General features: G+C 37.7%; 1 protein-coding gene across 2 annotated transcripts in view; it reads left to right on the top strand.

The window, feature by feature from the left end:
- Window positions 1-275: 275 nt before the first annotated feature.
- The window catches only part of LOC307160668 (uncharacterized protein), a 93,991-nt gene continuing 72,933 nt past the window's right edge, over window positions 276-21,333 (top strand). For both annotated transcript variants that reach the window (XR_013821589.1, XM_079874861.1), the window contains exons 1-2: window positions 276-488; window positions 985-1,111. The gene's annotated coding sequence lies outside the window, so the exon portion shown is untranslated. The remainder of the gene's footprint in view (window positions 489-984; window positions 1,112-21,333) is intronic.

The following is a 21,333-nucleotide window of genomic DNA, read 5'->3' as shown; positions in this document are numbered from 1 at the left end:
TCAGCAAGCACCATTAATGATGTAACCCCCATAAGAAGTCTTATAGGAATGTAATTCTTATAACTTAAAATGTTAATAGCCTATATTACTATTCATATTGTCATATTATTGTATTTTATGTTATTCCTCCAATTATACTGCATTAGTATTATACCTACAGGCCTATATATTATGCTGAATATAACCTGCATTGAGTAAATCTGCCTAGCAATTGTTGAGCGGTCATGAACAGGGAATTGTGATTGGTTAAACGTATTCAAGCTCCGCCCTACTATGCTGTGTGCGTGTTTTTGAGAATGCAGTGGAAGACGCTGATAATTGCGAAGAGTGCTATGAAAAGCTGCATAAACTCAGCGAAATTATTTGTGGGTTTAAAACTTGATTATGAGTAGAAGAAAAGAGTATATGCATTCAGGAAGAGGTGCAGAAGATTTATAATTTTCATTTCTTGTTGATTTCGGGAACAAAAGAACATTCATTGAATCTCGGTGAGTGCTCATTTATGAATCATATGTACGATTGGAGACTAGATTCATGTTTTATGTTTATGTTTAATGTTTTATTTCTTGTTTTGTGCTACACTTAATTGATATAAGGTTGATTTAACCGAACTGTGTGTGATTACTGAGGAATGATGCATTTTGTTTACACTTGTGCAATGGCAAGATGCTAACGTTAATTGCTATATTACAAATATGCAAGTTAATATTGCGATTAACTGCTGTTGTGTTCTAACAAAACAAAAGAACATTTCTGTTCTTTTGTAATTTTGTTTACAGTTATCTGTAAAGTATTATATTGACTCATTTTGACTTATTAATGTGTTAATATGTTGATTAATATGTGATAAACATGTATGTGTTCATTTTCACTTAATGTTATGTGAATTCAGGAACTGAGTTATTGAAATTCTAAATTTTGCATTTAGTATTAATGTTTTTGACAGACTGTTTGATTAACATTAATCTGCCTGTTCCTATGCAGGCCAGGTTTTTTGGTTTTCCTTGATTTTTCTCTTCCGGATGGAAGATGGCGAGCCACCCAGCTTGATTTTGGTGATCTTGAGGCGATCTTCGATTGTGCAGTGCGATCCTTGCCTTCCAGCTATGTGGTAGGATTGTACATAACTTACAACCCACGGATTTCATCTGCCAGAAAATTTCCTTTGATTTTAAATATAAAGGAAACTTCACTTTTGAACTAATCTGAGCTCAGCAACGTGAACTTGAGTGGACAGAACTGGTGATCCTTGATGGCTTATTAAGTCATACACGTACACTGATAACGCACCCACACACTTGTTTATTGTAATTGTTTATTTCAATTGTTGTTCAATTAATACAAATTGTGATTTCTGTATGCCAATCCTTGTTGTCGTGATTTCAATTTTCTTAAGGTGAAGTATTTTTTTATTAGGGGTAATTGTATATTCATTCAAACTAACCTAGTGTGTACTTACCCATACTTGGGTTACAATAAGAAGAATAATAAGTATGCAAGAGAACACTAATGATGCCTTGCCTTTGGCAAGCACCATTAATAAGTATGAGCAATAACAATAGTGATGCCTTGCTTTCAGCAAGCACCACTAATAATAATAATAAGTTTAACCCTTTAAGTGTCACCCCCCTTTTTTTAAATATACATGAAAATGCACATTTCGACTTTAAATAGTTGTAATTAAAGAATGCTTTGGAGTATAGACATAAAATTGGTCTTGTTTTAAAGAAGACATTTGGCAGATTTTTGTTGAAGTGAAATAAATTAAGCAAGTGAAACAAAAAAAAAGTTATAGAAGTTTGAGTGTATGAAAATGTACAATGTAAAAAAAATAATTATTCATATCTTATATAAAATATATATTTTTAAAACCTGGCCAACTCTAAAACTGCTAGAAAATCAAAGCCAAAAATCTGAGTAAGTTGTGTTTCAAATTTTAGGTTGATATCTCAAAAAATGAGCTTTCAGTGAGATTTTGTTTGGGCGCAGTACCAAACATTTTCACTAGGTGACAACCAGACTCCATTACTGCCCATATAAGGGCGCCTCCATTTCCATATTTGTTATTAAAAACATTTTAATATCTTTTTTTCTAAAATAATTGAATGGATGATATCTTTTGAACTCTTGGCATGAAAACAAACTGAGGTTTCAACCATTCTTTCATGATTTTTCATGTTCATTGCTATTTCAAAATAAAGGTCTGAACACGCCTTAGGAATATGAAAATATTTTTGTTGCAAATTGATAAATTACAGCTCCTCTGTAATTTATTTTGAAAATCATTCACCAAATATGAAAACTAGAGTTTGTAAGCTTTCAAATGATATATAGTTTGTCAAGATTAGTTTATGTTTGTTATAGGATATTACTGTTTTAAATATGTAATGATTTTGGGCCCACCGGTGGGCCGGTGACACTTAAGGAATAGGATTTCAGTAAGTTGGCTCTCTCAAGCCAACTTAATAATAATAAGTTTAAATAGGATTTCAGTAAGTTGGCTCTCTCAAGCCAACTTAATAAGTTTAAGTACAATATCACTAAGTTGGCTCTCTCAAGCCAACTTAATAATAATGCATAAGTTTAAATAGGATTTCAGTAAGTTGGCTCTCTCAAGCCAACTTAATAATAATAATAATAAGTTTAAATAGGATTTCAGTAAGTTGGCTCTCTCAAGCCAACTTAATAAGTTTAAATAGGATTTCAGTAAGTTGGCTCTCTCAAGCCAACTTAATAAGTATGCAAGAGAACACTAGTGATGCCTTGCTTTCAGCAAGCTCAGTTCTCTGTACTGACAGCACTCCAAATTTACAAAAAAATGAGCTCAATGTTAAAATTGACCGGAGTTCTCCTTTAACCCTCTGGGGTCTGGGGTGTTTTTGGGGTCCTTGAGATGTTCTGACATGCCCTGACATTTGTGCTTTTTTCAGTTGCTTATAAACATATTAATGGCAAAAAAAAATTACACACTATTTAGCACAAACAGGGCTACCATAATATGTGAGCAACAAGAATGTACATGTCTGCATTTTTGAGAGAATAATGTTTATGCGTGGTTATTGAAAAAACTAAAAACTAAAGTTTCTGAAATAAGGCCACAAAACACATACTAAATATGTGGCAATAAGACTTTTGACTAATGGATTTCATCGCCTAGTGTTTTTTCTTCAAAATGATATGAAAATCATCCTGCCTAATCATCCACAAAAAAACGATACATTGATTTTAGTTTTGTGAAACACTTTTAGTTTGGAAAGCCAATATGCGGATGGGGCGTAAACGCTCCAACAGCATCATGCATATGTAGTAGTTCACACCTGGTGAGACTACGTCCCTGCATACTTAATGAGCCATTCATTCAGGTGACGTGTCACCTATAGCTAACTTAAATATACAAGCTTCATAAAAATGATCGTTCTAGGAGAAAATTTCAGATGGCATTTAGAGGCTTTTGCATCTGAACTCTTCATATATACACACACACATATATATATGCATGCACATACATACTTTATAATCTTTTCAAAACTAGTCAACGTCTTTCAAAACTAAAGTATACATTTTATCATACGTATTTCAAAGTAAAGGATTCATTAGTTAGTTGATGACTTTATTTTTGACAAAACACATACAGTATATATTCCTCATCTCAGTATAGCAATAGAGTTTGCTAAAAGCTGTTCATTCAATACAGCAGTATTTGAAAATCGATCATATTTTGTAAAATTACATTTATATTTGCATTTATGTCAAAACCTAGACACTTTTAAACATCAAAAGGACATTTATTAATATGTATTCGTGTCAAAATGACAAATAAACAGATTTTCCTATTCAATTTTGCATGGAAACGCTTCCAAGACGCTTGCGTGTCGCGTGAAAAATAGGCGTCGGTTCTATTTCTAGAATGCACGCGTTTTCCACGCGGCTCGTGCCGCGCCTGAGACGCGCGTCTCACACAGGCAGTATGCAAACTCTAAACTGTTAACATGGATGGGAGCCGAAATAAAAACGGACACGCCACGCAGCTGAGACGCTTACGCCACGCATCCAGTGTTTCACCGGCCTTATCCAGCGGATGTGGGCGTTTCACAGGTTTGTATGGATCGCCTCACATTTGCGTTTGAATAGCGCGGTCTCCGTAGGCAGAGTCACATTAAAACTTAATTAGCTGAGATGAGAACGACTGACATCTCTCTCTTTACATACATATTATATAAACTGTGAATATTTGTTTTTTATAAAAATTACTTCATTTGAAAGAAGAGAATTCAAGCTTCATGCCTGTGTGACTGTATGCCTGTTTGACTGAGTATTCGCTGAGTTACAGTTCATTTTCGGACGCGTTTCAGAATTGACTTCACTGACGGAGAGTAGGCAGAACTCGCATCATGTTTATTTTTCTTTATTTGGCGAAAAGCACAACACTTTGTTTTTATTATGAGCATACACAAAAAAAATACACACTAAACAGGATCGATTGATGTATAACACAAGCATATAAGATAAAAATTAATATTTTATTTTTATTTATTTTTTGCACTCATACGAAAAAAAACGAGCCTATCGCGCCGGCGCGATAGCCGACCTCAGGGGGTTAAGTGTGTATTATTTTTGTGTATACTCACAATAAAAACAAAGTGTTGTGCTTTTTGCCAAATAAAGAAAAATAAACATGATGTGAGTTCTGCTTTCTCTCTGTCAGTGAAGTCAATTCTGAAACGCGTCCGAAAATGAACAATAACTCAGCGAATACTCAGTCAAACAGGCATACAGACACACAGGCATGAAGCTTGAATTCTCTTCTTTTAAATGAAGTATTCATATATATTCATATTCATATATAAATATTCTCAGTTTATGTAATCTGTATGAAAAGAGAGAGATGTCAGTCGTTCTTAGGGTTGCCACCTTCAATAGAGGAAAATAAGGGGGAGGGGAGGGGGGAGGGGAGGGGGGAGGGGAGGGGGGGGGGTCTGATGACGTGCCAGTGGTGGTAAATCACAACTTAAAACATGTTTTCATAAAAATATTCATTTTGAAATCATTGAAATCATCAATCATCAATCAAAACAGATGCACTCAGTCTCTCTATATCACAACTCAAGTCATATCGCTATAGCTGAATACACAGCTATGACGATAACAAACATAGGCCAACAAAGTTTGACAGTGAGACCACAAAAAATAGGCATTTGGAGGAACTTGTGAGATGTGAACCATATTTTATTAACTTATTAAATTAACAGATCTATAACTTATTAACTTTAAATTAAACAAATGCTTTCATACTCAAAAAAGTCTATTGGAAAAAAATATATAGTGCAGGAGACTTGCAAAGGATCTTCCATGAACATCATGAACATGATAACATCAGTGGCCCAGAAGTAGTAGTGTGCAGTATTGGAGCATGCCTACTTCCTTTTATAAGTGTACTTCTTGTCACTCCGTGCAGCACTGAGAAGCTGTTTGTCTTTCAAACAGATACAGTAAAACTCTGAACAGGACTGCTCAAAGTTGAGAGTGATCAAGAGCTCACTCCTTATGAGCTCCACAGAGCACCTGTTCCTGCTGTCACTCCATTTGTTAGACATTCTGGAAAAGATCCTTTCCACATAACCAGTGGATGCTGGGATACTTAAGATGTGGCTGATGATAGACAGCATGTTAGGCAGGTTAGCTACTTGAAAGAGAGCCACCCACCTGGCAGCCACGTCTTTGGACTTCCATTCATCATCTGCAACTTCTCTGAGCCCCTTCAGAATGCTATTTGCTGTGGTGCATTCATCATAAAGTTCATCCATGCTGACTTTTTGGATGAGGTTAAGCTTATTAGTGATTATCTCAGTGTCGCTGAAGGAAAACATGCCATGGTGCAGAGAGAGAGGTTGCAGGGAGAACAGCCAGTTGTCCTCTGAAAAGTCAAACCATTTCTCAATGTATGAGATTGCTGTGTTGAGAAATTCTGTGAAATCTCTCCTTGCCCTGTCTGCATCATGTGGGAGAAGATGCTGCAGCTTCACTTTTGTTAACCCCCTGAGGTCGGCTATCGCGCCGGCGCGATAGGCTCGTTTTTTTCCGTATGAGTGCAAAAAAAAAAAAAAAAAAAATTATATAATTTTTATCTTATATGCTTGTGTTATACATCAATCGATCCTGTTTAGTGTGTATTTTTTTTGTGTATGCTCATAATAAAAACAAAGTGTTGTGCTTTTCGCCAAATAAAGAAAAATAAACATGATGCGAGTTCTGCCTACTCTCCGTCAGTGAAGTCAATTCTGAAACGCGTCCGAAAATGAACTGTAACTCAGCGAATACTCAGTCAAACAGGCATACAGTCACACAGGCATGAAGCTTGAATTCTCTTCTTTCAAATGAAGTAATTTTTATAAAAAACAAATATTCACAGTTTATATAATATGTATGTAAAGAGAGAGATGTCAGTCGTTCTCATCTCAGCTAATTAAGTTTTAATGTGACTCCGCCTACGGAGACCGCGCTATTCAAACGCAAATGTGAGGCGATCCATACAAACCTGTGAAACGCCCACATCTGCTGGATAAGGCCGGTGAAACACTGGATGCGTGGCGTAAGCGTCTCAGCTGCGTGGCGTGTCCGTTTTTATTTCGGCTCCCATGTTAACAGTTTAGAGTTTGCACACTGCCTGTGTGAGACGCGCGTCTCAGGCGCGGCACGAGCCGCGTGGAAAACGCGTGCATTCTAGAAATAGAACCGACGCCTATTTTTCACGCGACACGCAAGCGTCTTGGAAGCGTTTCCATGCAAAATTGAATAGGAAAATCTGTTTATTTGTCATTTTGACACGAATACATATTAATAAATGTCCTTTTGATGTTTAAAAGTGTCTAGGTTTTGACACAAATGCAAATATAAATGTAATTTTACAAAATATGATCGATTTTCAAATACTGCTGTATTGAATGAACAGCTTTTAGCAAACTCTATTGCTATACTGAGATGAGGAATAGCGTATATAGGCCTACTGTATGTGTTTTGTCAAAAATAAAGTCATCAACTAACTAATGAATCCTTTACTTTGAAATACGTATGATAAAATGTATACTTTAGTTTTGAAAGACGTTGACTAGTTTTGAAAAGATTATAAAGTATGTATGTGCATGCATATATATATGTGTGTGTGTGTATATATGAAGAGTTCAGATGCAAAAGCCTCTAAATGCCATCTGAAATTTTCTCCTAGAATGATCATTTTTATGAAGCTTGTATATTTAAGTTAGCTATTGGTGACACACCTGAATGAATGGCTCATTAAGTATGCAGGGACGTAGTCTCACCAGGTGTGAACTACTAAATATGCATGATGCTGTTGGAGCGTTTACGCCCCATCCGCATAATGGCTTTCCAAACTAAAAGTGTTTCACAAAACTAAAATCAATGTATCGTTTTTTTGTGAATGATTAGGCAGGATGATTTTCATATCATTTTGAAGAAAAAACACTAGGCGATGAAATCCATTAGTCAAAAGTCTTATTGCCACATATTTAGTATGTGTTTTGTGGCCTTATTTCAGAAACTTTCATTTTTAGTTTTTTCGATAACCATGCATAAACATTATTCTCTCAAAAATGAAAACATGTACATACATGTGGCTCACATATTATGGAAGTCCTGTTTGTGCTATATAGAGTGAATTTACACCTTTGCCATTAATATGTTTATAAGCAACTGAAAAAAGCACAAATGTCAGGGCATGTCAGAACATCTCAAGGACCCCAAAAACACCCCAGACCCCAGAGGGTTAAGTAGCCATAAAACTGGTCATCTCTTCTCTGTGTGAGTTTTTGCTTGAAGGTAGACATGATGGAATATAACTCAACACAGGTGGTTGAATCATTTTCCAGCTTCTTTACAACATCCTCAAAGAGGGAGAGGATGTTATTGGAGAACAGGAGGTAAACTTCCACATTATCAGCATCTTCCTCAGTTGAGGCTTCACTGAGCTTTAACAAAGCTCTGATCTGTCTGGGACACTCTTCCCCCAGGCTGATGAAATAAGACCTGAGAGCAGTCCAGGATTGCATAAGCCGGGAAATGGCTGGATTGAGGGACAGCCACCTTGTTGTAACATGTCGCAGAATCTCGCGGAACTCCACATCACAGAAATTGCAAAACTCTTTCAGTGATTCCCTTCGTTTGGCAGATGTGGAGAAGTGGCCATAGACTTTCAGCACAACATTTTCCACATCTACAGTGAGCTGGTCAAGAGCATGCTTCACTGTGTTGTGCACAATATGGGCATGTCAGTTCCCTTGCCGCAGATCTTTTGCGAAGACAGAGTTGTGGATTCCAAAATTTACATTAGTATTGTCTGCACTATATGCTGTAACTTGATCTAACAATAAGCCAAATTTATCAAGGGAATGTTCTATGTAATCCATAATACCAGCAGCTGACTCATCTGCATTCTCTCCAAAATCCAGCATTTTGTTGCAGATCCCAGTTTCTGGCCTGAAATACTGTACAGCAAGGGGAAACATCTTCCTGTTCCCTTTATTTGAAGCATCTGTCTGTATGGAGAACGGGAGGGGTTTACCTGATGTTAAGACGTCAACAACATCAGCCACTGCCTTTGGAGCAAGGACATCTTTGGCCAATGCTTCTGCCTTAGTTCTCCCGATGGACATTTTCTTTATGATTTTTGAGTCATGCAGAATATTTTGGTTAAGCTTGTGTCCACAGTCAGCACTGTTATAGCTGAGGTTATGTTTAACCGTGTGGTACACCTGCGTTAACTCAGCTGCTGTAACCTAGAGAGGAGTAGGATGAGAAATTGCTAATGAACTTGAGTAATTGTATAAGGTGGCGTGAACACAGATTTTGGATAAAATATTTGTCATTGTTTGCAGACAGTAACACCATCCAAACAGTGAAACCACATAATAAATAACAGATCTACAAACATTTCTAAATTCATGTAAAACACACAATTTTTTTTTTTTTATTATTGGTAAGTTAATCTATTTTATATAGTCTATTGTTAATTCTACAGTAGCCTATTGAAAGATGCAATCATTTAAATTAGTTAAGATGTTTATTTGCTTCACATAGGCACTATATTTCTATTATTAAATATATCTCTCTTATTAAAAAAATGCTTATGTGTCTGACTGTACACCTTAACCGTAATAAACAAATCGGTAACACTTTACAATAAGGTTAATTAGTTAACTACATTAATTAACATTAACTAATAATGAACTGCACTTATACAGCATTTGTGCATCTTTGTTAATGTTAATTTCCACATTTACTAATACTTTATTAAAATCTTGTTAATATTAGTTAATGCACTGTGAACTAACATGAACAAACAATGAACAGCTTTATTTCTATTAACTAACATTAACAAAGATTAATAAATACTGTAACAAATGTATTACTCATTGTTAGTTCATGTTAGTAAATAATACATTAACTAATGTTTAATAAATGAACCTTATTGTAAAGTGTTACCAACCAATTATTGGTTGTTTATTATTATTTAATAATTATTTCTTAAAGGGATACTCTGTTTTTTCATATTAAACTATGTTATTCCCTTAACTAAGACGAGTTGATACATACCTCTCTCGTCTCAGTGCGTGCACTAAATCGCTCTGTCTTGTGGCGAAACTTTGTTTGCCCAGTTCATTCAATATGGGCCAAGCAGAGAAGCTACCAAACACCTCCACGTTTTCCCTATTTAAATACAGTTACTCGCGTAGTGTAACTCGACCTAGGACGGTGACACAAAACAAAACGTTGCGCTTTTCTAAGCGTGTAAAATGGATAACTATATTGTATGGCGGAATACCATAGCAAGTGCTTGGAAGCACTTCTAGGCAGTGGGCCAAGTCCGTCTATCTCGTTTAGTTTTTGATTTGACAGTTACCCAGCAGCTGTCTGGCTCATTTTTTTTATTTGGCTGTATGAATAATTCACAAAAAGATTACCGATTGTTTCCAACGCCAATTGTTGCACATTAAAGTATAAAAATAGATTTAATTTCGCTAGCTGATCACAAACGTTGGCCGGAGTGAGATCCAATCAACGCTTGTGTTGTTACCTTGTTGAATTGATTTGGCCAATCACGTTATTCGTTGAACCGCGTCAGTCTGAAGCCAAATCCATGAGTATACAACCCAACCTGGAGAGACCGGTGTGTCTCGGCAAGACAACGTCAAGGTAAGATTTGTTTTACAATGATTATACACCCCTATATCTTAATGCTTTTCATATAAGTTGTATTTAAGACTGCAAGCTATAGTTCGCCGTGAATATATGCGTTGTCGTTGATGAGAACAGTAACGTTAGCCACGAAAGAATGTTGGTAGTGGAGCAGTAAAGCTAGATCTAACGGTATGTTGCTTAGGCTAATCCAAAATAATCATTCGGTATACACAATGAACTAAGCAAAGAGTATTCAAATACGGGATAATTACGGGAAAATATTTAAACGGGAAGACAGCAGGAAATAAGTCTGACTAAGGGAGAATCATGGGGTAAACGGGAGGGTAGCAGCTATGTCCAGGTTGGTTACAGCAAACTACCTAGGCAACAAGTAAGCTAGACTAATTATTAGCTAAAAAGAGTGCAAACCAAAACAAATTAATTACAGCTCGAAAAAAGGAGCAAACGTTTATTTTGATGTTTAAATTTCCCCATTTAAAACAGCAGGAGTGGATTTCAGCTACTCCAATAAATGTTTTAATATAATTCAGTTAATATGAGCTCATAGAAACTTAATAGTTATGAAAGAATAAGAAAACTATTTAAAATAAGTTTTAAAATAACCAAAACAAATAAATGATTTCAAATCAACTTTATTGTGGTAGTCATGGAGTTATTTAAGCTAATTAATTATGGTTGATTGTCACAGTTTATACATTTACACAATTCTGTGCATGGTAGCTTATGCTTTTTGCAAGTGCAGTTCCCTCCCACACATTTAAGGGTTTTGCATTGGCAGTGCACCAGCTCTAACACACTCTGTGGTGCTGGGGGCAGTGTCATCCAGTGCACTACCAGGTATTCTCCCTCCATCCTCCATCCATGCTGTACCGGCAGGGGTATGTCAGGTTGTTTTTGCAGACTTCTCCTGTAGAATGAAAAATATGAAAACATTACTTTGGCCTATTAACCTACTGTATCAGTTTTATGTTTCTAATTTTGTTATCTTTAGAGTGACATATTAGCTGTAAGCCATTTTCTCTTTTTCTGTTTCTTGGTCATGTACCTGTGTATTGCAGCCTGGTAGTTGGCACGCTGAACGTGCTGCTGAAGGGAGTCTTGATTTGGAGGAAGGCTCCTTTCGAGACATTTCCCAGACTTAAACATGTGCCACCTTGCCTGGTTGACACTTTTGACATCTTTTACATCATATAGCTCGCATGTGAAGGCCTCCACTGCTTCATATAGGTCTGGGGTCACAGTGGAAGTTCTGCCTATTCTCTGGAATGTGTTGCAGTGCTCTTGATTGGATAGGAGTGCCTTCACTGCCTTCACCTTTCCTATGCCATACAGGGAGCTGACAGTGTCACAACCAGTGAAACAGTGAAGACCAATCAGCGCATCGCAGACTATCGCTCCCAGCCGGTCATGGATCTTCTGGACTTCGACTGTGCGAGAATTTCCTCCTTTCCCTGTCTGGAAATACAGGTGAGCTCCGATGTCTTTGTAGAAAGCGAGGGCCAGTACAAACACATCAGTGTCAGGACTTCTGATAATAATATGCCTGCTATAATCAGCAGCATGAGCACAGTGTAGCAGTAGTCTGGTGTTCGCTTCTTCCTGGGTCGTGAACAGCGCTGGCATTGGCAAGGCTTCCAAATCAGTTGTATCTGGGGTTTTTTTTAGAGCATGGCACTCTCCTCCATGTGCAACGATCACAGTCAGGTCCTCAATCATGTGCCCTCCAGATGTACACCATCTATCAAAGAAAAATTGTAGGAGATTTTCCTTATTTTCCCCACATGCCAAGAACTTTGCCCATTGCTTTGGTGTCCTTTGGTCTTCAGAATATATTTTGGTAATTTGACAACCCTTAACTGCACGTCGGTCTCGTTCTGCATTCTTGATGCTTATGACTTTGTAGGTGTCTGGTACAAAATGGATTACTTTGGACTTGCTAGCTTTGGCCACACTGACAATCAGCCTGAGAGCACCGTCAGCAAACATCCCGAAAGTTGGTTGGGGTTTCATCGCTTGTACAAGTGCCATAGCATCCCACACCCACGTGGAGCCCTCAGGAACGTTGTCCACTGTTGCTGGTGGGTTTACAACAGCTTCCAGGAAATGCAACAGCTTTGCTTTGTCCGTTTTCATCAGAGAGCCATCAAAATGAGCTAGTGCAGCAGGTAAGGGCCCTAAACTATGTACCAGCATCTCACTCATGTCAATTTTTCTTGAGGTCCCAACTACAATTAATCTGGCAAAAAGATCACAGTCTGCTTTTAGGGATATCTCTCTACCTTTTGCTTTTGTTACTGTTGTAGTTGCAGTGTCTTTGAAGGTCTTGAGCTTCATTTTTTTTATGGGCTGATAAATGCATACCTCATTACTTTGAAGCCTCTTTTCACATAATTCTAAGAAGGCTTTCTCTCTTCTCTCTTTTGCTTCATTCAAATCATTAAAAATCGACTCTGATGCAACATGTCCAGATGTTATATGGTAAAGGACCTCTCGATCAATGGAAGGATCAAATGGATTTATCATGTTCTGAATGGTGGATATGATGTTTTTTACATCCCTCTCATCACGTTCTCTGCGCGTGTCATCAAGTTCAGCTCGTTGTTTTGTTGTGGGGCTGTGCCCGGCCATGTCTTTGCACTCCATACTGATAGCTGCACGTTCATGATGTGTGAGTGTCCATCTATGAACCGCACCTTTGTTAAGTGAAAACCCAGTCAGTCCACCTTTAGTTTTGGAGTCACGGTTTGCTGTTTGTTCGATGACTTGATCACATGCTGTGTAAGCAAAGCCATATGTTTGCTGTCTTTGGGCGACAAAATCCCCTGATTGGAGCTGGTGGTTTATGTTTGGATGAGTGTACCCTAAACTGACCATTTCCATCCAGTACGTTGACAGGTATCGGGCATAGTTGATCCTGTCATAACAGAAGAACCATGGCATAATGGAACGCACACTTGATAGGTGGAGACTCCAGTTTGCCTCTCGTGTTCCTCTGATGAAGAGGAGAAGATCTTCTACCATTGCAATGTATGTGCACCAAAATTGGAATGTCTTGTTGGTGGTGTTGTCTTTAATGAAATCTTCATACCCTTTCATTACTTTTTGAAAGTTCTCAGACATTACCAGACCATCAAATTCTTCACCAGGGAAAGCTGTCTGCAGACCAACAGCAGTCTTGACCGCAGCTTCACGTCCATCTTCTGGAAGAATGTCCAGGTATGCCTGCCAGCGAAGTCTCTGTAGGGCTTCACACATTAACTTGTGTACATGCATGCTTCGATTGTATTGATGTCCAGATATGACTCCCTCCACAGATCCTGCAGCAACAACTTCAGCTTCTATCATGACATCCTGAAATCCTGCATCTCCAAATCGCTTCCCAATACAGGCCAGGTACGCCATGGCTGTGTGAAATTCCCCCATTCGAAGGACGAGACGTTCCTGAAATGTTTTGTTTGTCCAACGAATCTCTTGGGCTTTCGAGTATATGGCCTGATCCATTACTAACACAATTTCGCTCAGCTTTAGTTTGTCTGCTATAGCTATGGAACGTGTAAGGATAGTGTGCACCGTATTTAAGTCGGTTGGACTGGCATCAATGACAGGCAGGTAACCGATGTTTGATTGTGTTGGAATTGCACCTCTTTGCAGCAGTGTATTGTAGCCAGTCCATCCAGGAAGAACACTTCTTTGGACTTCTTGAGTCTTCATGAAGAAGTAAGCACTGTCCATTGTCCTTGCTGTTGCCTGCACAGGAATGTAGATCTCACATCCAACTTCAATTCTAGACCTAAAACATTCTGGACCGGCCCTTTTTCCTCTTGTAAAGATGTCAATTTGGATAGGAGGAGTTTTAAGGGACCTTTTCCTGCTTTTCTGCAGCGATACAAATTCTGAGGTAGGTACATCACTGGAGGTGGGCTTCTGAATTATGATGCCGTTGGTGTTATGCGTTGTGCCTTTTCCTGACAGCGTTTCCTCACCAAAGTCATTGTTGTCCCAAACAAGGGTTGCAGAGATTTCAGGTACAATGCTTGGTGGGATGTATGTATCACCTCTTTCAAGCTGTAGCTCTGCGAGAGCAGTGTCATGTTCAAGCACTTGGGAGTGTGAGCTACAGTGCCCAAGACCATTCAAAATCCCAATTACCTGTGCTGAGCCAGTCATATGCCTAACCGCCATAGCTAGCACAGTATGCTTTGGCATGAGCCACCTTCCTCTCATGACTAGATTCATGATGTCCTGGCACATTGACCCAATCTTCTGCTTCTCATCCACACCAACACTAACATGCTGAACACCGGATTGAAACTCTGAAGTTGTACCTGTTATCCAAGCAATAAAATTGTACAACTCGGGTGGTATCATTCTCAAGGCAGTATCAATGTTGAGGTCTTGGGCTGTTGGTGGCCATGGCAGTTTAGCTGTACATTTGCATTTTTCCTGTATGATCTCCTTGAGAGACATGGCTGCATGATACAGAAGTCTCTCATAAGTCTGCCCCTTCATAACCCGGCTTGGCTCAGTGTCATCCTCATTGTCGTCATCACTTTGGTCTGATGATGATGACTGCTGTGTTGCTACATCAGGGATAACCTCCTCAGCACACAAGTCTTCAACAAATACTAAATAATTTTTTGATGACTTCAAAAACTTTAGGCAAGGATGTGACTTTTGAAGCCTAGCCTTTAAACGACAGACTGTGTATGCTGAAATGTCAGTGCCCTCTCTTTCCTTAACTATTGCCTTGAAAAGCTCATTTAGCCGGGACAGCCTGAGAACTTCGCGCTTCTTCAATAACCTCTCTTCCACCACTGACTTGCAGAAATGGTCGTAGCCTGCCTGATATGGGTTTTCTTCAGAACCTTGAGTGTGTTTTTTATAAAGATAAGATGTGTAGCGTTTGTAACAGCTTGGATGATACATGGCCTCTGAGTCAACAAGGTCTCTCCCACGGATATGGATGAGAACCCTCTCATCCATCTTGTCCTCTGCCGCAAAAAGCAAGTTACCTGCTGTCAGCGTCTCACATTTTGAAAGCTTTTCTTTTTTCCTTTTTCTATGACTGTCAATAACATACTGATTCTTCCTGCATATTAGGCATCTAGCTGGGAGTAGATGAGATGCTCTCGTTTGTTCGGGGCAATCATCCAATGCAGAGCGCAGAATCCGGACCTTGGAGACACTCTCATCATTGAACGGCAGTGGTTCAGCTACATCTGTCGGTGGTTGGGCTTCACCTACATAACAGAACAGGTATAAGATGGAATATGGTGGAAAAATATTTTAGTTAAAGATGGCTGTTTTTGAGCTATTTAACAAAATTAACAAAATATTTGTGGTCAGAACTGCAGTAGTCTTGTCAAGCTTGTTTAAGATGGTTAGCATCTTAATACAAATGTCAAGATGAAAAATGTGATTTAAAATTATCTATTAATGTGCGCTTTCTGTGTTTATTTATCTGAATACAATACAGTTGTTTATCTAACACACAGACACGGACAGGACAACATCATATCTCTCCACACCCAAATGACTACAGAGGTGATCGTTGACAATCATCACATCAACAGCACCATGATGGAGCAGGACAAGATCACGGAGTTGCTTAGTATCCACATCACAGATGACCCATCTTGATCTATCGACACCACCAACAGAACCTGGCCAAGAAAGTCCCAAAACCTCTGCACTTCCTCCCACAGTTGAGGAAGGCTCATCTCCCAAAAATCCATCCTCTTAACTTTCTATAGGGGAATTGCATCCACAACAAATATTTATATTTATTGAATATAAAAATGTTGTAACTTCTCAGTAATGATTTCATGTAGTTAAAGTGTTTAACACCATTAATGAGAATGGCATATTTAATCTAAATGTTTATATCAGAAGTAAAACATATAGTTTAAATCACTTTTATTTATTTAAACTGTTATTGTGAACATGCACTGTATTTATGATTGGGACTCATAATAAAGATTTACGGTTTTACTTCATCTGCCGTTAGATAAGCTATACAGTTTCACTATATGGCTCAACGCGCTCGCTGGCGCGGACATTTAAGAAGGGATGGATATTTGCTTCAAGTGATAGGTTTGGTGAGTGAAATTATATTTGTATTATCTTTCTGTATATGTATAATTTTTTTTTAGATTTTAGGTCTAAAAGTGACCATAAAGGCATTTAACTTCAGCTCATCATCGGTGACGCCAATCGCCAAACTGCTCCATCTCCAAAACGTTCGTATGCATGGGTCAGAGTTTGCGTGCAGGTGCGCAAATTTTTCCCGTCAAGTTTGTTTTTATAAATAACAATTTATGCGTCGGATGTGGCGTACGCCTCTTTCATGGCCTGTTTTGTGCGTACGCAGCGGTTACATAGCCCAGAGTGCCAGAGTCCACTCCAGGCCATAAGCCAAATTGGGGTAGAAACCTTAATTCTGATTGGCTGTGTGACGTTGTGGGAATAGGAGGCGTGTCTGGTGAGACCAGGGGTATAAATTACAGAGAACAGCCACCGCGGCGCTTGCTCAAATTTCATCGGATTCCAGCTGGACAACTACTTTCACACTACTGTCTGGACATTGTTGTATTTATTTTATATAAAAAATTATACATTTAATACAAACCTTCACTGTTGTTAGCTGCCTTTTCTCTCTTCTTACGTGCTCTTTCAATGTGTTCTTTGTTAGTGAAGAGCATGTAGCATTCTCTGTGAAATCCAACATTAGCCGGCACATCTTGGACATCTTCTGAGTTTAAGTTAAATGCCAATACGGCTTTTTCAGCTACTGTACTCTCTGTGGTTTGCAGGTTCACCCATAAGTGTGTACATTGAACAAATTTTGCCCAACTTGTCTGGGAAAAGGGGGTTACAGGGCTTTTTACATTTGAGGCTAAATGGATAAAACACCTCATTTTTTACCTTAGTATTACTGAATTACATTACTAAAGATAACTGCCTCCGCTGTAGAATCTGTTCATTATTTACATTGGTTGTCAAGGAAACGGGAGGTTTTCTAACGTTATGATTAGTACGCCTGCTTATTTGCCGGTTTAAAAAAGTAAGAGTTTGTAAGGACATTTTGCGTCAAATGTGCATACAACAAAGTTGGAAACAATTTCTGTAGTACTTATATGATTTTATTACATGACCTTAGCAAAAAAAAACGTAGACAGCTGTGAGGTAAGTGTTAAATTCGTAATTTCGAGGTCCGGCCCACCGCCTATTCGACTTCGGCGCAGTAATATCTTCACTCGTGAAAAATCCTCTCACCGGCCCCCGCTCCCTCTAGTGAAGATATTACTGCACCGAAGTCGAAGTGCTTCCAAGCACTTGCTATGGTATTCCGCCATACAATATAGTTATCCATTTTACACGCAATGTTTTGTTTTGTGTCACCGTCCTAGGTCGAGTTACACTACACGAGTAACTGTATTTAAATAGGGAAAACGTGGAGGTGTTTGGTAGCTTCTCTGCTTGGCCCATATTGAATGAACTGGGCTAACAAAGTTTCGCTGCAAGACAGAGCGATTTAGTGCACGCACTGAGACGAGAGCGGTATGTATCAACTCGTCTTAGTTAAGGGAATAACATAGTTTAATATGAAAAAACGGTGGAGTATCCCTTTAACAAATAGGCAGCCTATGAAATCTAATGTAATCAATCAGAAAATTATTGAGGTGATTAAAAAACTGTCATTACACTATCTGCCTCAGGAGATGATTGAGGTATGAAAAACTGTGAGACGGTGCTCTGATTTCTGTGACCTCTGGCATTGCGGGAATGTTGCTCTGCCGAGGCATGCTGTCGCACATCTGACAAGCCACCGTGCGCAACAGAGAACACTCTCCGACAAATTGTGCAATTGGCTTGATATTCATTTCCGCTGACACTTTCCAGCCAAGTATTTGATTCCTCCCACTCTCGTCTGTACTTTTGCATCCGCTTTCGTTTCAGCGCTGGACGCGGGGGGGTATCTGGAGTAGCCTCCGCCATTCTTTCAAATCGACTCTCTGAGTGCCAACCCACCCTCCTCTGACTCTGATTGGCCGTGACCCTGAAACAAACCAATCAATCCAACGATGGCAGCAGCGAGTATTACCCAATCAGGGGCAGAATAGGACGAGTCTTCACAGAATGCTGGTGGGATGATTTGCATGAGAGATGCTGCATTGAAAACAACTCCGAAAATACGGGACAAACACCGTCCCGTATTGATTCAAAACGGGACGCGCTATTTTATTCTCAAATACGGGACGATTCCGTATTTTAAGGGACGGGTGGCAACCCTAGTCGTTCTCATCTCAGCTCATTAAGTTTTAATGTGACCCCGCCCACGGAGAGTGCGCGCTATTCAAACGCAAATGACTGAGGCAATCCATGCAAACTGTGAACGCCCCCATATCAGCTCGAGAAAACACATCAAGTTTAATCAGATCATTGTACTTGTTTACACCGTATCGCAGCGCTGTGAGGAATAATACTATCGTAATAATAATAATGGAAAATGTACCTCAGAAGTGCGGGTATTTCGAGGAGCAATGGATGCAGCTGAGCTGAGGAATACTGTAGTAAGTTTTTTCATTCTCAAGTGAATCGCGTTTCTGTGTGTGAATGAATGAACGGCAGAGATGCGCGCTGTTTACCACAACTCGCAAAAACACGGTTTAAATTTGAATCACATTTCTGTGTGTGAATGAATGATCCGCTTTTAGCAAACTATATTGCTATACTGAGATGAGTAAAAATCGACTGAAATATGTTGAAATAAAATGTATTTGTATAAGCAACGTATTAAACTGCAAATTAACATTTATATTTCTTATATAAACGAAAGACCTATGTTACAGACATATGAAAGACAACATTTCGTTGACTAGTTTTGGATAGATTATACATTTTTACTTAAATATAGTATGTTTTGTCAAAAATAAAGTAATCAAATAATATGTTATTATGTGCTATATTCAAAGTAATGAATCCTTAACTTTGAAATATGTATGATAAAATGTATACTTTAGTTTTTACAAAGAAAGATTACACTTGAATTGTTGTTGTAATTGTAACCTTTTAAATAAAAAAATATATATACAAGGTAGATGTAAACAAACTATTAAAAGGTAAATATAAGCCTTTTCTTTAAATAAGTTTTATTGTGTTTTATTAGTGACAAATTTGGGGAGAGGATACATATTCCAAAACTGAAAATACAGTATGAGAATTAACTGCACAATTACTAGACATGTTTTCCCTGGATATTATACAATTTGGAAGCACAATTTGTGAAAGAAAAAAAAAAAAAAAAATGAGATGCTTCCAACTGTGAACCAATTTGGTAGAATATATATATATATATATATATATATATATATACAGTACAGGCCAAAAGTTTGGACACATTACTATTTTTAATGTTTTTGAAAGAAGTTTCTTCTGCTCATCAAGCCTGCATTTATTTGATCAAAAATACAGAAAAAAATGTAATATTGTGATATATTATTACAATTTAAAATAATTGGTTTTCAATTTATTATACTTTAAATTATCATTTATTTCGGTGATGCAAAGCTGAATTTTCAGGATCATTACTCCAGTCTATCAAATGATCCTTTAGAAATCATTCTAATATGATGATTCATTATCAAAGTTGGAAACAGTTCTGCTGCTTAATATTTTTTCATAACCTGTGATACTTTTTTAGGATACTTTGATGAATAAAAAAAAGAAAAAGAAAAAAGAAAAGAAAAAAAAAGCAAATGTTTTCAAGATAGAAATCTTTTATAACAACAATATACACTACTGGTCAGTAATTTGGGGTCAGTCATTTTTTTCATTATTTTTTTTTAAATAAATCAATAATTTTATTCAGCAAGGATGTGTTAAATTGATAAAAAGTGATAATAAAGAAGATTTATATTAAAAAAATATATATATTTTGAATAAATGCTTTTATTCATCAAATATATTAGGCAGCAGAACTGTTTCCAACACTCATAATAAATCAGAACATTAGAATTATTTCTAAAGGATCATGTGATTGACTGGATGTCACATGTGACACTGAAGACTGGAGTAATGATCCTGAAAATTCAGCTTTGCATCACCGAAATAAATGATAATTTAAAGTATAATCAATTGAAAACCAATTATTTTAAATTGTAATAATATATCACAATATTACATTTTTTTTCTGTATTTTTGATCAAATAACTGCAGGCTTGATGAGCAGAAGAAACTTCTTTCAAAAACATTAAAAATAGTAATGTGTCCAAACTTTTGGCCTGTACAGTATATATATATATTAGGGGTGACCCCGAATAGTCGAAGATTCGATGCTTCGATAGGAGGAGCCTGATTCGACTACCGATCTCACGGTCGAATCTTCGCAGAGGTGTTATGAAACGAGGATCATGCCACTTTGGCTATATGAGGGCGCTCAATGTCTGATTTCACATAGAACTAGCTTTTATGTCAATACGTTAATATTCAGCCTATTATGATAATGCTGTAGGCCTATATAAAAATGTGCAAAGAAAGAAGCTAAATATTTTTTAACGTGCGTGAATAAATCCAAACACCCCGTGACAGATTTAAGTTTCACTTTCAATCCGTAGGAGCGTCTTCGCTGCAAGGATTTAAATCTTTAACAATGTCTGGGATAAGAAAATCTAAAGTGTGGATGTACACCATCAGAAAGGATATTCTCCAAGGCTGGATTTAGCATCAGGAAAACCATGATCGCACTTCTGCCGGCCAACGTTAACATGTTTCACGCATAGACTGGGTTTCACGTTAGAATGTATTTTATCCACGCGCACAATTTGAAAAGACTCCAACAGACAGACAGAGTGAAAGACTGGATTTGTTCTCTCGATCAGGTACAAGTGATTTCAAAACTTTTCAGCCGGTTCTAATTTTATTTTTGGATGCTGTGAACATTTTTAGCTAAAAAGACTGCCTCTCCAGTTTAGCATTTATTGTTGTTTCTGCAGTTAAAAACACAAAGTTGAAAATTCTGGCTACTATCGTTATTTTAAAAATTTATTTATTTTAATTTTATTTATTAATCTGTCAGGGTTATCTAATCTAACTATTTGTGGCTTGTGTTTTGAATATATG

The sequence above is a fragment of the Squalius cephalus genome (genome assembly GCF_949319135.1).
Source record: "Squalius cephalus genome assembly, chromosome: 6".
Lineage (NCBI taxonomy): Eukaryota > Metazoa > Chordata > Actinopteri > Cypriniformes > Leuciscidae > Squalius > Squalius cephalus.
Note: the sequence above shows the minus strand (reverse complement) of the source record. Positions and strands in the feature narration are given on the sequence as shown.